Genomic DNA, 13,582 nt, shown 5'->3' with positions numbered 1-13,582 from the left:
TTTTCACCTGAATTTATTGTATATTTTTTATCTGTGGCAGCCGCTAATGTTAGCCTTTTTTATGAGGTCGGAGATTTTCGGCTCACACTCCATTGCATCGTGAATTCTTGGCCCATTCAAAATTATGTAACGATTTTCAAAGCACTGCAGGAACAAGTGACTTTGTACGAAGTCATGCGCACGGGTGCAAAGTTAAATACACCAAAGCATGAAGTTATCATTGAAAAAATATTTGACTTAGCCGGGATTCGAACCCGGATTCTCCCGATTGTCGGTCAGGCGTGCTAACCAGTTACACCACCAAGCCGTTTTCTCAGAGCGAACTTTGGGATGGGTTTTACCGAACAAGATGTTGACGTCACAAGTCCACACTGTGGCACATGTGGCGAGGGTCGTGCTTACTAAGCCACTGTCGGGGTGAAAAACCCTTATTTTGCCGCTTGTCTGCGACGACGAATTTCAAAGCACTGCAGGAACAAGTGACTTTGTACGCAGTCACGCGCACGGGTGCAAAGTTAAATACACCAACGGATGAAGTTCGGGAGATCCGGGTTCGAATCCCGGCTTAGTCAAATATTTTTTCATGGCGAACTTCATCCTTTGGGTTATTTAACTCTGTACTGTTACGATGCTCCAGCCTCCATATTCGCCAGACATGGCTTTGACTTTTTCCTATTTACAAAAACAAAGAGAAACTTTAAGAGCCGTCATTAAACAAACAGAGACGGCACTAAATTAAATCACCGACAGAGGGCTAAAGGCTATCCCAAAGATAGAGTTTGAGAAGTGTTTCAAGGATTGGAAGAAGAGCTGGCACAGGAGCATTATATCTATTGGGGACAATTTTGAAGGCGACAACATTAATGTAGACAAATAAATAAATAAAAAATTTCAAAAAACTAAAATTCCCGATAATTTTCATAACGAACCTCTGTTATGAAGTGTAATTATCAATAACGGACACTTTGTTACTTCCATAATACAGTCTGTCCCAAAAAGAATGACCCGATTTTAACTTGTAATAATATTGAAACAAATGCCACTAGGCAAGCGAAACAGCGCCAGATGTGATCGGCATTGTTTAGAGTTTTAGAAAAATCCGCGGAATGTCACTACGAGCGCTGATGTGGAGCGTGCAGCCCTTAGACCATTGGTCTAACAATTAGGTCTAACATTAAGGTGCAGGCAGTCTCGCTGAAGATGACGTACAGGACCGCGAGAACAGGCTTTACACTCTTGGCCTCCTAGGTCCCCTGACATAACACCATGCGATTTTTTCCTTTTGGGAAATGTTAAACAGCGTGTTTACGTTCCTCCCTTACCTCGTGACATTGATGAAAAAAAAACATGAATATCAGCTGCTGTAGCTTCAGTGACAGAAGACACTTTACACTCAGTATGGGAGGAATTCAGCTATCGGCTACATGTCGTCCGCGCAGCCAATGGAGGACATATTGAACATTTATGATGGGTTTATATAAACTTTTGTCTTTTGTGAGTAATGTAGTATACAATATGTTAATGTTAAGCCCTTCTTCCTAATAAATAATCTTTATTAAAATCGGGTCATTTGAGACACACTATATTTTAAAAAGTTTCGACGGGTTTCGGATGATACACCATTATCGAGTACAGAAAATATGAAAGTCGGGAAATACAGGAAGTAAAAAAGTGTCTGTTATTGATAATATGGAGCCCTTCCACCACGCGCAAGTTTCAAGTTTCAATTAAATCTGAAGCGTAATGCTTAAAGAGAGGGAAAACGTGGGAACTTAGGAAGGAGGACGAGTAGATCCAGGAGAAATTCGAGATTTTAGCGTGGAGGAGAATGGAGTGAGGAGGAATGGTGAGAGAGAAAGTGCTAAAGTAGCGAGAGACAAAAATATCTTTGTGAGCATTAAAGATTGAGTGACTCCACATGTGACTGCTAACGTTTAAAAAAACGGGGGTCCTCGCAAGTATGACGTAATTTTGTTTGTGACGCGTGAACTGTGATTCAAGACTACGATCTGAGTAATCTTTAATACTAGTCTTCACAAATATTAAACAAAAATAATTTAACATTTTAAAAAATCCAACGCCATGAAGGATAGATTAATGTATTTACACTGAAAATAAGTATTTTGAACAACCCCACGTGGGACTAGAGGGAGGGAAGGAGGTCGAACCTAATCTCACGATATCTCACTGAGAGAAAAGGGGGTCAAAAAATTGCCAAAATCTCCTCACATAATTGATGAGCGATGCACGATGAGAGGAATCTTCTGGAGGAAATGTGGGGAAGAGAGAGGGTGTGTATGGAGAGAGTACTGAGTGAGGAATTAACGCTGAAAAGCGCGTCAGTGTGGAGGGCGTTGGTGGCAGAGGGACGCTGGGAATAGGGATGAGAAGAAAAGTGTTAGTGGATAGGGGAGTCATAACGTGAAGTCGTTGAAGATGGAAATCCAACTTGAGAAGGGGGGTGATCAGTGTAACAGGAGAGTTTCCTTCCGGATAAACCTGGTATGGTAGTTGGAATAGGGGACGGACAGCTGAGGTCAATTACGCCATGAGGGTAGGGTATGGAAGGAAGGGTGGAGAGAAACCCGGCGTCGGCATTAGCCTGTTCTTAACGAAATGCGCCAAAGGGACCACGGCTTAACGTCCCATCCGACGGACGGAGTGTTACGCTTGAAATTTCCTCCACACAACACTCAAGCAGGGATCGGGCAGTCTCTGAAAATTCTCTGCCACTGCCGGGATTTGAACCCGAGTCCGCCGGGTGGGAAGCCAACACTCTAGCCACCACACCAATCCGATTCCCCCGGGTAAACCGCCTTTGGACGGAAGATAACCTGCAATGAACCCAAATTACAGATATTATTGTTTGGCAGACGTAAAATGTAGAAAGCACTGTTTTGCATGGCTCTAAGCAGCGAAGCGAAGGGAGAAGGAATTGATGAGGAGCAAAATGGATTTATGTCATGCAGAGTCGCATGCAAGGGGACTGCGTAGGGAAGGCCTAAATCCATCCCTCAGCCGGCTCATTTCTATTGCCACTTCGGTCGCATTTTCATCGGCTTTCAAACACGTCCGCGGCGCGGTGATGAGTGTAATGCGATCCACTTTTTTTCCAATATTTTTATTACAATGTTTGTAATTGTAAGGAATACCATTGAAAAGTTATGAATCCGATAGTCCACATCATCATTTGCATAAATTTCGGTTAATATCCCTGATGATATCTTACTTCGTTATCGTGAAACTCTGGTCACTTTGTCCATCAGCGACGAAACTGGCGACTTTTGTAAACCCATTTAAATGCGCCGTGGGTAGCAACACATTTCAAAGCCGGCCTGAGAACCCTCTTTTGTAGTATTAGTTGTCGCATGCAAAAGTGCCACTCACTACAGGCAAAGAGTATGAGGGTTCAGAGCGAACCCTTTTGGGATACAACGCACCGGGGCCGGGAACCAAGCCAGTGGCTTATACGCCCGATCACCCGGGGAGGGGCTGGGGAGGAAGGGAAAAGGAAAGAGGCGCCGCCGTGATAGGAGCCCGACGACGCCTCTGGGAAAGGATTGGAGCGGAAGGAACGGGACGGGGAAAAACACCTCAACGCTATGGAAGCGAAGAGGGCCCTACTATAAGCGAAACCTAGCAAAGCTATTAATGTTCTAACGACCTTGGAGGAACATTCTATGAGGAAGAATAATCCAACGATCAAATCGTTAGATACTCACTACAGGCAGCGTGAAGAGCACCAAAGTAGATGGATACCCAATCAGCTTTCTCGGGTCTTAAATGAAAGAGGAACAGAGTGAGACGGGTGGGTGGCTGCTCAAAGTCACACGACAAGATATCTCTTTCGTCTCTTTTCCAAATGGCGCGCACAACATCACTGCACTGAATAGCGAAATGGAGGGAAATTAGACGGACATTAAGGCGTAAAAACATGCTCTCAGACAGATTGAAACGGCGTGTCGAACGTGCGGTAACCATGGAAACTGGCGAACACTACGTCGCCGAGCAAAGACGCCACCCTGGCGGCGGTGGCCGAAGACGAAACCAAAAACATCGCGCAGTAAAAGGCGATCCCAGGAGTCACGAAGATAGAATTGGGCAACAACGAATCTCGTCCTCAATCTAAAATCTATGAATTATCATCTAAGCAGGGATTATTCGAAGAATTTTGAGTGAGGTCTTATGATATGAAATTAATTATTTAGCTCGTGTAAAACTTGGAGAAATGAAACTTCTACATAAACGCCACATTTGGTCGAAAATTTCCTCCGTAGTCAAATCCATAATCAAGCCGAGCGAATTGATGGCTGTTTTATCGAACATGTCAAAGTATTAAATTGGCGTCAAAAGAACTCAAAATAGATACAGGGAGAACATTGCGCAACTGTTAACATATAGATCGTGAAAATTACAAATTACGGACTCCAGAATATTGAATGACTAAGTGTGCAACATGATTCAGAAACATATATCTAAAAACCGTGACCTTATAAAATTATCCAAAACACAATTGCTTCATTAAAAAATACACTTAACACCTACCAAACTTTAAACAGACGTAGAGTGAAACCAAATAATCATTACCTAACTCTTCTTAACGTTTTAGATACGATGCTTAAATAGGACCACGCCTTTAAAAATTGCTCTTTGCACTTTAGATATTGATGTGGAGAAAACATAAGAATATGTATTCATAGTTACAAAAATGAGAGATTAAAAGCAGTGAGAGCGACCACAGATGCTTCGTCAAATTTTCCTCTCTTTACACTATCATTAGGTTTTTTTTACTGAAAATGGTCTTCAATCTTCAATTCCATCACCTTTGGGTTTTCCTCGCAAGAAACTTCCGTTGTGTTCAACCAGTGAATTTTACGCTAGTGGGCTTAATTTTGCCTTAAAGTTTGGCTGACACTTCATGTGTGACAGAGGGAAGGGTTATACTACGCTAGCATTTGTAAAAAGTAATCCCCCTTTTTAAATGATAGGTTCCAAGTAAAATCTGACGTATGAAATAACATTCCAATGGCCCAGTCTTTCGTCTTTAAATCTTCGACGGAGCAGCTTCTAAAAAGTTTGAGGCAACGTTTTAAGATATATATGGGCATAGGAGACTATGGATTGTTACAAGCTACGAAATTTGAATCAATATATGAGTATCCATGCCAAAGAGTGTCAAATCACAGCAGTAGCGAATAATTTCCAAATGAGAGGTAGGGATGAATAAATTTGCAAACCTGAGGCCAGCGAACATTGCGTACGTGACGAAAGGTTTGCCTATACTTGAGGATTAGTAATCGAAAAATCAACCCCCTTAGCATGAACATAACTCCTAATAGTAAGGGAAGTAATTCGTGCAACAAAAGAATTAATTTTCCCACGACTCATACCAGTTAATGCATTTATTTTTAATTAAATGCGCATGTACGCCATTCAATTATTGACCAGCAGCGCCGACGTGAAATTGCTTAATCTCCAGCTCTCTATTTGGCGGGAGTCATCAAAATCGACGAATCTAACAGCGTGGTTAGAGTCGATTAAATTCGACACAGCAGCACAAACGAGTTAGCCACGAAATAAATAAGGAATTAGAATTGAAAGGGTAATGAAAGTAAGCAACGGGTATAATCAATTTAAAAGAGCCCTGCATTCCCACTTAAACATGTACAAGATTATTCGTAACGATTACCTTCTTACTAATTTTACTTGTAACTAATTCTTCTCGCGAATTGTAACTTTTACTTATAATTTACTCCTAACGGTGAAAGAGGAATCGTTACTTTCGTTTTCATCGTTACTTGTTCGTAATCGACGATTAATTTACTGTTCACTGATTTACCTAAATCTACAGATAACTTCGAATTTATGAGTACCATAATTTGCTTGTTAAGATTCAGCCACCCACATGGTGCAGCCTATTTATGATGGGTGCAAAACATGACACTCCTGTTGTTGTTCCAGAAGTTATAAATGTATGTATTACAATTGAAATTGCAACTTTCGCAATTTTATGACTCAATCATCCCACATTTTTACTGCACTATTTGACATGTACCATGTGGTCTCTACAGTGGGCAATCTTACAAGAAGTAATAGTAATTAATTATATTTGAAAGTATTGTCAAAACCCTAAGAAGAAGACGGGACCACTTAGTCGGCCACATTATGAGGTATGATGGCCTAATGAAGACAATCTTTGAGAGGTGGGCGGGAAGAATGGCAAGGGACGGTCTCGAAACTATACACTATAGAAATCCACTTCCGACCATCAACTGTCTCATTCAAGTGTTTGTGTTGAACGAGATCAGAAACGAAAAAAAGTCGTAGGATTGACCCCGCCTAAAATCATCTGAAATCAACCATTTTGCTGGTCACTCCTAACGTGTATAACTTCCCGAAATCCGGCCCCCTCGGAGGATGCAGCGTAAAAATGACCATGGGTGGTTACTAACCGCAAGCCCAAATTATCTACTGCATAAACAATGAGAATATCAGTCAATAAGCTCTGGCATGAAAATCACAGGACTTTTTTTCTCCATCCTCTATATCAATACTTACTTTTTCAATGTTCCTATACAGTTCTGGAAGAAGAGGGAAGACATCATCAGAGGTGAAGAGAAAATGCAAACTTTGAGGGAGGTTAATGGCCATGCCGAGCGAGCAGTGAAATACTTGACTGATTATAATATAAGTGTGTCGTAGAAAGAAGAGCCCAGCCAGCATTTATTGTTTACAGTTAAAAAAATACCGAAAATGCTTTTCCAATGACAAAAGAATGGAGAGGGTGAAATGGACGGAGAGGAAAAGGATCGACGAAGTGCTGGATATGGTTGGCGAGGAGAGGCAGCTTTTAGATGAGATACGCAGGAGACAGAAGGTATGGATGGAGCGAGTACTTATCGGGAAGGGGATGTTGAAAATGGTGTTGGAGGGTAGAATGTTAGGGAAACGAGGGAGGGGAAGGAAAAGAATAGGATTTTTATATAGATTGAAAGGGAGTAGGCCTTACAGTGAATTGGAGAAGGTAGCGCTGGAAGGAAAGGGAGGCTCCCAGATCACTTCTTTAGTACTCCATGGAAACCTACCTTAATCGGTAGAATACTGTAATAATAATAAAATATCAACTTTGTTTGTTAGGCATGAAAAATAACGAGATCTCATATAGTTGTTTCGACGAATTACCTCGTGAAAATCCTAGTTTTCCACCCCCTTTTGCTTGAAGTGTACTTTTTATAAGACTCCATTGACAAATGAATGATATGGCCCCCGGGTTGTCATTATCACTCTCTCTAGATCCACTCTGCCAGCATGCAAGGAGAAGGAGGGAAGATCCACGGGACTAAGAAGTGTCGCGCGAATCAAGAAACGCGTAGCGCGCGCCTGTCGGCAGAGAAGCACCTTTGCGACAGGCACCTTTGAGGCAGCGTGTCGGCATGAAGGAATCTAGATACGACAAAACGGTTGAATTTTTTTTCCAAAGATCTCTAAAGGCCTGTTTACACGACACATTAACACGTACGAGTTGATGTCCGTTTGCATGAATGATTTTTGTGGACCGGAACGGAACATGTATGAATGCATGAACCAAATTAGAACAGCTTCTTATTTTCTGTGCATGCACAAGTTGGGTGGTTACACGGTGCATTTTGGCGTTCATTCTCGCATTCATATATTTAGACATTAACCGGTACGTGTTAATGTACCGTGTAAACAGGCCTTAAGATGATATGTTTACTTCGAGAAAACGTTCTATCCGGGACGAAAAACTCAACATTAAAAATAACTGAATTTTAACTAACCTGTATTTGTTAGCATAAATTTAAAATAGCATTTAATTAAGACCCTGCAGGCGTCTTAAGGCACCTCAGGCACGGCTACCCGGCGTAGCATGAACCTGAAACCTTAATATTTTTTCTCACCATTTCACACATTTTGAGACTACGAATTTTTAAATGATATCATTTTGAAAGAATAAGCGCCGGCCTAATGGGTTGGGACCCCGGCCTCTAGCAGAGTGTGGCCCTTCGGGACCGATATACTTTATTCCACGAAGACACATACAAATAGTTATCTATACATCATGAATACACATCGCAATGTTACGGTTCTTCTGGCGATTGGACTGCCCATTAGGTGAGCAAGAACGCGTGAGTTATGGGTCACATACTATATTGTCACTCCTATTTTTTAAAAACAAGTTTTTTTGTGTTTCTCTCTGCTCCATCAACCACTGAAATTTCAAAACAAAATTTTTTCCTGGATATCACACAATTACTTATACCACTTATTTTTTACAGAGCGCGACCCAGGTTTCAATAAATTATCATCATCTTCAGGCGCAAATTATGATTTGTTTATTCATCTTTATTTCTTATATTTAATTGTTTAATTTGCGCCTGAAGATGATGATAATAGGGTGGTTTCCTATTATTTTTTATTGCCTAAATTGAAAGATTATTACTCCTGGAGTACGTATTTCACGCTTTTAGATTTTTTAATTACGATATCTATTTTTCGCGATTAAATGAAAAGTGAACATTTTCAAGCACGCGAACACGCGACGGCTTAAGTATGAATGCTGGGCAAACCCCGTGTGACGTCATTCTGGTTCCCGTTGCCGCCGTGTGAGGTGACCTTGGGGCGAGAATATTGTGCGCCGCTGCGATGCTGGCTGCCACCAGGTAGCAGAGTACCCTGCTAGCAGGTAGAGCTTGGCTTAAATAAGGATTATTAATACCTTATCAAACGAAGAAAACTTTCCGACCTTAGCCAGTTTTAATAGGTGATTATTAAGACATGTTTCCCTGAGCTCTGTGTCTCACATATGCATTGATAATCTCAGACAATGTAAAACTACTATCTACTCGTATAGAAACTAGGTGCCTGTGGCGTCACGTGGAGTGGAATCGCATGGGCGCCAACCTGGCCTTTTTCAAATGAGAATAAAATTGACCATTGCCATTCGTCAAAACTGGGATTTCTAAAACCAAATAATTTGTATTTTATGAAGAAACTAATGGTGGGTAAGGAATCGCAATCAATGCATTTCGTTTTCCTTGACGAAGGAAACTACCCTATTCATTGAAACCGGGATCGCGCTCTGTAAAAAATAAGTGGTATAAGTAATTGCGTGATATCCAGGAAAACTTATAATGGAATACCACAATGTACCACAATGGAATACCACAACAAAATAGTGAATTTTGTTCAAAACAACAACCAAATAATAGCATCAAATTATTAACATTAAACGCACCAAACCCCATTTATATAGCTCAAAACATAAAATTTACATGAAAAATATGGACACATAATGACTGACTGATTCACTAAAAATTAATATATAAATATTACTTTTAGTAATAACATTTCAGACCACTCCTTTTTACGGGAATATTCACTAAAAGCCAAGAAGCAGCTAATGGAGAGAGATTTCTGGATACTTAGCCATCGATTGCCTACTTCGGCGAAAAAAAAAACACCTCTTCTGCCCTCCAGAAGTCGAAACGATATCAAAACGATTTTTTTAATTCTCCTTCTGAATCCCGATGGAAAAAAGAAAGGCTAGCATTCGTTATCGAAGGATTGAAGGTGGTTTTTCCACGTAGAAGGAATTCCGATGGTGCGGATAAAAAAATGAGCATCGATTTCCGAATGCCTTCACTCAATTTGCCACACCCCACCATCACCACCTCTTCAGCGGTGGTGACATCTGCCGACGCCTCGCGGAGTGAGTGGCGGCACCCTAGATGATGTACGACGCGACGAGGCGAAAGCTAATGGAGGCACAACGTGCGCTCCTCAAAAGAAGGGGATTATGGGACTTCCCCCCACTCCACTCCAACTCTAGTGGCCCATTTCGGAGGTCGAATGCCTCTCGGAGAGGCCATTACGCCACAGCAGCACTCTGCCGCCCATTTTACTCCCCCTGAAAAAGCCTCCATTCACAGGGGTACACCAGTATCACATTATCAATAGAGATTTTCCTCGAGTTGGGATTTTAATTTCAACCTTTGATTAAAATAGTGTCATAACTCTTATGCCAAATTTACTGCTGATTATAAATTTAAACTACATGGCTACCAAGAGACACCAAACTAATATTGAAATAATAAATTTCTCCTGAGATTGGAAACGCAGCACATTGGGCTAGAATCGAAAAAAGCTGGCCAAAACCTTAAAATCGATTTTTTTGAGCTAGGAAGTTGAAACTTCGCATACATATTCTCAAATAAATTGTGCATACCTTTTCAGATTATTTATTTCCTGTGTTTTCACGTTAACAATATATGTGAGGCCAAAGTTGAACAAATTTAGTGAAAAACGACGACCCTCGATTTTTTCTGAAAATTGCCGGCTTTATCCTCGTGCGGTGGATTCGTGAATAGTTTTATCGACAAAACTGTTATATCATATTAATTGGCACTTCTTTTTCTTTCATTTGAAGGGTTTTAAAGATTTTGTTTCATCAATAACCATAGATATATAAAAAAATGGCGGAGCCTGTTTTCAGCCCTTTTTTTTCATAAACGTAGAGAAAAAGTAGACATTATCATCGACTTTCACTAAGTAACTTATATCATGTCGTTTTATGAAGCTTCTACATTGTGGATCTAAAGTGAAACCTTGCACCAACTTTAATTTTGCCCCGAATTTAAAATCGTTTTTTCGTGGGTGCGGTCGACTCCGGTTCTGGCCCGCGGCGGCGGAGAGTACGACGACGCAGCAAGCGCGTGGATGCAATATGGTCTCATTCACTTTTTTATGTGAATAACGGATATAATAGTGATGGAAAATAATCACCAGAAAGAAAAATTAATAAATATTACTACGAATTTGAGGTTTTTGCCAGCTTTTTTCGATTCTAGCCCACTGTGCGCAGGGTCGAAGCCGTCGCGACATCATGTGTAATCACCTCTCCTCTCATCCCTCATAAATTCCCTTCCAGACCACATTGACCCGTTCTGATTTTTCCAAACCACTCCTTTGCAAACCGCGCTCTTTTCTACCTTAATAGAAACTCTTAAGGCCAATAAGTTTATTTTCAATGTATTGTTATTTATTTAAATCTATTATGTTTGATTGTGTTTGTACTTTTTAAGTTTGTTATACTGTGCCACTATAAAATGGCAAACTATGCTGTATGTGGACAATTTGATAAATAAATAAATAAATAAATATATGTATGATCCAGAAACCCTGTTGCTGGTTTCAGCAAACGTTACGCCAGTGAGTGAGAGATAAATATAAATAGTAAATAAACATTTAGGATTAGCTCATTGAGGCTTGAACAAAGGTCAACAGAAAATTATTATCAATGTTCAAATATGTACTGTTAGAAATTTATTTACAATTAGTGACTCTTTCATGTGTCCTTTAATTCATTAGGAAAAAAAATGAGATCGTAAAGAACCAATGCAGTAGTTTACCTTGCCATTATCCGTGTGCATGGGTTGAAATATAAAAATACATGCACAAATTTAAATTTCCTGTAAATGCATGAAGCCATGCAGTATACTGGCGAGTTACAAATTCTAGGTTGTGTTATGACGGTAACCCTTGTTCCTTAAAATGTGTAGTCAGACTGATTGGTACCATCGTAAGCTACTTATTATGGAATTTAAGTTCAATTTTTGTTTGCTTATATGTTTACTTATTTATAACTTTAAATATTTCATTTTTGTCATCAATCGGCAATTAAGAAAATACGCAGGAGATGTAATAAGAGTAATAGCTTTACACCTCCGAGAAATATCATCAATCATTATCATCAAGAGTCAAATGTCTATAAGGTATGTCGAATATTTTGCGGATTGTAAGATTACAAATATGGGATTTTACTTTGGTTACGCCAGCAGTCGCAATGTATATTGTTCACGGAAACTCTCCGAAAATCGTCGAGGAAATAATATTAATAATTTGGACGAGGTATCTTTCTCTGCCATCTTCTGGAAAAAAGGATTCATCGTACACTCTGGTGAAAAGTTCTATACTTCTATAACGGAATGCATAATCTAAATTATGAAAAACTAAGTTGGCCGCCTAATAGCATTAAAATTAAAAACGACGTTAAAATCATCTGCACCATTATTTAGTCTATTTAATATGTAAAATTCAGGTGCTGATAAAAATTATTAGTTATTTTCCGGAGATTTTTGGTACAAAATGTAGGACTATATTTGGCGATAACTATTAAAAATTATTTTTTTTTTCTTAGTGGCGTTCCTATAAAAGTCTTAGATTCCTGAAAAGTGCGGTATTTTAATAATTACCGAATGTGCGAAAATTTCGCACCTTCACGCTATCAGGAAATAAGTATGTTTAGGAAACGGTGTAATTGGGTTTTTTAAACAAAGAAGAAGGTGCATCATAAAGTACTTTCTTTATACTCCTTTCTTGCAAAAATAAACAAAACATACCTTTTTTGACTTCAGAATTAAAAAATGTGTGTAGTTGATTTACCTCGAGCGAGTAATCGACATGGAAAAATCGAAACTTTTAATTGAAATTTATGTGTAAATAGTGGCTAATGATATTTTTTCAAAAGCCGGGGATTCAACAATTAAAATGATACCTCATGTATTACTATATGTTCAGTATTAAGAGAGAAGGTTTGGAAAGACAGAAAAAGACTTTTCTGTAATCTTATTTATGATAGTACCAAGATAAGCCAAATTATTTCTCAGAAAATATGTGATTGTGTTTATCCACACGTAAGGGATCGCTTGAGTGAATTATATTAGATACATAATATAACGTAAGAGATGATTAAAAACTCTATATTCTATTTCAAACTATATCAAATAGCATAATCTGCGTTGCAATCGACAACAATAAGGCAGATCAAGAGGATTACGAGCAGAAGGAGGCCTCTCTTCACGAAGCTAGGCTTTTTCCACCCGCAATTGTTTTCCACGGCGAGTCGCGAGTCTAACGCCAATGTCACACACTAGCCACGGGAACCCCCCCCCCCCCCCCCCAAAGCAAACCAAAGAGCATGAAACGCACTTATCGATTATCGACGCGGCGGCGGCGGAAATATCGCTCGTGCACGATAGCCACGACGCGTCGGGTTCAGAGAGAGAGAGGGATGAAGGGAGGGGGGTTGGGGGTGGTTGCAATTGAATAGGGCGCGCACAAAAAAAGGGAGGAGGAAATGTTGGAGTGTAAGGGGTGGAACGAGTGCTAAATCGCCTCGCTGGCACTCATCCTCCTCCTCCTCCTCCTCCCGCCTTCCTCAGTCGACACCGATGGAAGACGACAGAATACCTCAACACTAATAAAATGGGGCATAAGGATTATAATAATTGAATTTGAACCTCTTAAAGAACTCGATTGTCATACAGCACGTATTTCGGGTTGTAAAATATTATAAATTATTTATTTTTGAAAAAAAATACGTTCCCATTCATTCATATATTTGAGCATATTTTGTTAATACTATATTTTCCTCAATATTACATGCTAATGCACACATGAATGAGTTGGTGGATCATATTTAACTACCAAAAACGAGAAATGGTTATCTAAATCAATGTATACAATATTGTGGTAGGCGTAAAAAAACCAGGGATGGCAATCG

At 39.8% G+C, this 13,582-nt stretch overlaps 1 non-coding gene across 1 annotated transcript; it reads right to left on the bottom strand.

The window, feature by feature from the left end:
* Window positions 1–233: 233 nt before the first annotated feature.
* Trnav-gac lies at window positions 234–307 on the bottom strand. The gene has a single exon. It is a non-coding gene; the product is annotated as a tRNA-Val (tRNA).
* Between the last annotated feature and the right edge of the window lie 13,275 nt (window positions 308–13,582).

The sequence above is a fragment of the Ischnura elegans genome, chromosome 4, assembly GCF_921293095.1.
Source record: "Ischnura elegans chromosome 4, ioIscEleg1.1, whole genome shotgun sequence".
In the NCBI taxonomy this organism is placed as follows: domain Eukaryota; kingdom Metazoa; phylum Arthropoda; class Insecta; order Odonata; family Coenagrionidae; genus Ischnura; species Ischnura elegans.
Note: the sequence above shows the minus strand (reverse complement) of the source record. Positions and strands in the feature narration are given on the sequence as shown.